The sequence below is a fragment of the Octopus bimaculoides genome, chromosome 4 (genome assembly GCF_001194135.2).
Source record: "Octopus bimaculoides isolate UCB-OBI-ISO-001 chromosome 4, ASM119413v2, whole genome shotgun sequence".
NCBI classification, from domain to species: Eukaryota; Metazoa; Mollusca; class Cephalopoda; order Octopoda; family Octopodidae; genus Octopus; species Octopus bimaculoides.
In genome coordinates, this window is record NC_068984.1 from 107959018 (window position 1) to 107962187 (window position 3170).

The 3170-nt window shown below is 38.2% G+C and overlaps 1 long non-coding RNA gene across 3 annotated transcripts in view; it reads left to right on the plus strand.

The window, feature by feature from the left end:
- Positions 1 to 1903: 1903 nt before the first annotated feature.
- LOC106875471 (uncharacterized) overlaps positions 1904 to 3170 on the plus strand; it is a 308728-nt gene continuing 307461 nt past the window's right edge. For all 3 annotated transcript variants that reach the window (XR_008263988.1, XR_008263989.1, XR_008263987.1), the window contains exon 1: positions 1904 to 2171. This is a non-coding gene — a long non-coding RNA (uncharacterized LOC106875471). The remainder of the gene's footprint in view (positions 2172 to 3170) is intronic.

The following is a 3170-nucleotide window of genomic DNA, read 5'->3' on the forward strand; positions in this document are numbered from 1 at the left end:
ATATATTTATAAATATGGGTGTTAAGAAAATTAAGGAATTAACTAATCTATGTTGAACGCAATTTTGGGGGAAAATCCAGGGCTAAAAAGGGGAGATAACAATCAAGATATTCTTATAAGTTACCTCCCGAGATCTGTATACTTATTTCGAAATCCCGTTCATACTCGTGTAACCTTATGTATTTCTATCCAAAATGCAAACTAGTACCAACAAATCCGTGTCTCACGCTTGAAAATTGTAAAGGTCTCTTTACATGAAACCAGTGGTAGCTTTGTTAACCTACAAATAAAGCAAATAATATATATATATATAAGGAGAGAGAGAGAGAGAGAGAGAGAGAGAAAGAGAGAAAGAGAGAGAGAAACAGATAGACAGATAGTTAGAGTCAAAATAAAGTCAGTTGCCATGGAATAACGCTTAAGGGAAGACATTAGGCATAAAACACTTCTTGTTAGCCATGAAGTACCTGAATGAACATAGTTTGGCATCCAAGCAAAACTGAAATTGGTTGTTAGGAAAATGTTTACGACATCTAACATGAAATTTTCGAAACGGTTGGATGTTGATAAACTGCGGGACCCTGTGACATCTGCATCTACTTGCCCGAGAGCAGATGTTTATGTCACTGCTAGTTTATATCACTGCTGCCAATGTTGAAGGTTTCAGGACACTCAAACACACATATAGTACGATGAAGGTAACTCAGAAATATTTGAGCTTCTAGTTATCGGGCACAAATTACATCAGAAATTGTTCGGCCCTAATTTACTTGGAAAAGAAATCTCTAAGAGAGAATTTATGAAGTTCTGTTAACCAACTTTAATGAGAAAACTAAGGACAATGAAGAACATCTGGTTGTTAGGTATTGCCACAGATATTCAACTAGTCTTTGACAAAAAAAGATTGTATATGCAACTGGTCTTTGACTAAAAAAGACTCCAGAACAATGTAAAGCTTATTGAAACATATTTGATCATCACCAATCAACTACTTTTCCTTTCTATTCTAAAGTTAGAGAGAGCAAGCCACTTTAATCAATGCGATAGTGAAGGTATTCTAAAGAAATAGACAGAGTATTTCACAGATCTTTTTTTTTCAATCCATCCAAAATAAATGATAATATCGTAACATACAAGAAATCAAAATTGCTATTAAACAGATAAACTTTGGAAAAAATTTTTGGAATTGTTGGAATATCAACGGAGGTTATTAAGCATGATGTAGAGGGTGTAATGGTTGACCATGTGACCACATTGATTGCCAACTTATGGAATGGTTCACTAGTATCAAAAAACTGCAGAGACGAAACGCAGATTTTTTTGCAGATTAGAAAAAGTATCCAGTTAAACTGCGAAAATTTCATGACATCTCCTAATTTAGAATTATAAGACATTCACAAAACTTTTATTGGATTGCTTACAGACACACATACGTGTTCCGTCAATGTCCTAGAGTTTCATGAGAAAATATAACTAGACAAGGTGATGGTAAACCACCCCAGGCAGATCAGTAAACTTTGGAAGACTCAGAAAGGGATTTTTCTTTTACAAATACTTATATTCTTGTCCTCCGTATCAGGGACCCCATCTATCCGGGTATGGAGATTGTCTTTCCACTTTCGGATATAGTTACCAGACAAGGACCATATACAACCAATACAATCAAACTTTGGATGCCCTTAATTTTTGCCACTCTAAAGCACTTTCATAAGTTTATCCTAAATTTCCGTGGTTGTTCTCAGACATTTAGTTAGCCCTTAGTTCATACGTACTAAGCAATATAAAACTTTCTTTTCGTGAGTCCCAAGTTAGTCTGATGGTTGAATAAAGTTGGGAGTGTGTATCACGTATGATGCATGCATAAGAGGGATATATATATCCTTCGCATCACGTGAGATGAGAAGAGCAGGCAAACGGTTAACTCCAGTGTTTCCATGAAATCCTTCCAGTCACCCATCGAGATGGGGTCATACCCTCAGAAATCTTCCGTTCCGCCGTGTACAGGAACCCAAACTATAGATTATATCTGACATGGCTTAGGAATGTAGTGCGCATGTCTGATTCGTGTCTTCTCGTAGGATTGGGGCGTACACAGTCATCATGAGATCTCCATAAATGAAGGTGGACATGGTCATTAATGGTTGGAAGGAACTACTATTACAAAGCAAGCAGTAAGTAAGCATTTGTGTGAGTTTCTCTGCCTCTCTATGTATGCGTGAATGATAACACGAGGGTGTGTACGTGCGTGCGTGTGTATGTCTGTATATCAGTATGTTTACAGCTGTTTGAATGTGTTTATGTTGGTATGCGTGCGCATTCACAAACTCATACCCGTCCAGACACCCCTCACACCACACACTGTCTCTCTCTCTCTCTCTCTCTCTCTCTCTCTCTCTCTCTCTCTCTTTCTCTCTCTCTCGCTCTCGCTCTCTCTCTCTTTCTCTATCTGTCAGTTTGTCTCTCTTTCTCACTCTCTTTCTCTCCTCTCTCTCTCTCCCTCTCTCTCTCTTTCAAACAAACTGCTCACTACACTGATTCAGCTTGTATATGTGTGTGAGTGTGTATATACTTGTGTGCGTGTATTGTGTGTATATTGTGTGTGTGTTGTGTGTGTGTGTGTGTGTGCGTGTGTGTGTGTGTGCGTGCGATGAACATTTCTTGTCTTGCTCGTACACACGTGAATTTTGAGTGTCACTCGACGTGACGCTCAGAAACTTCCACTCAAGTCTTTTAGAGTTTGTTTATATGTATAATGCGTACGTTACTAATCATACTATAATAACATGGTAACATATACATGTACCTCTGTTGAATATGTGTCCTTGCAAAGAGTGTGTGCGTGTGTCTGTGAGTGTCTGTACGCGTATGTATATGTATATGTGAGTGTGTGCCACTGTGTGTGTGTGTGTGTGTGTGTGTGTTGTGTCTGTCTTTGTGTATGTGTGTGTGTGAGGAAGACAAGGTATGTGGTGGTTGTGTGTGTATGAGTGAGTGCATGTGATCTTGTTTTGAAACTGCGAGGAGGTGAATTTGTTTGTGTATTAAGTAAGACGACCTCTTTGTCAAATGTAAACAACTCCAGAGGTACAGCATTTCGTTCGCCCTGTTTACGTCTGTATGCCACTATATCCATATCTATATATATGTATGTATATGTACATATATATATA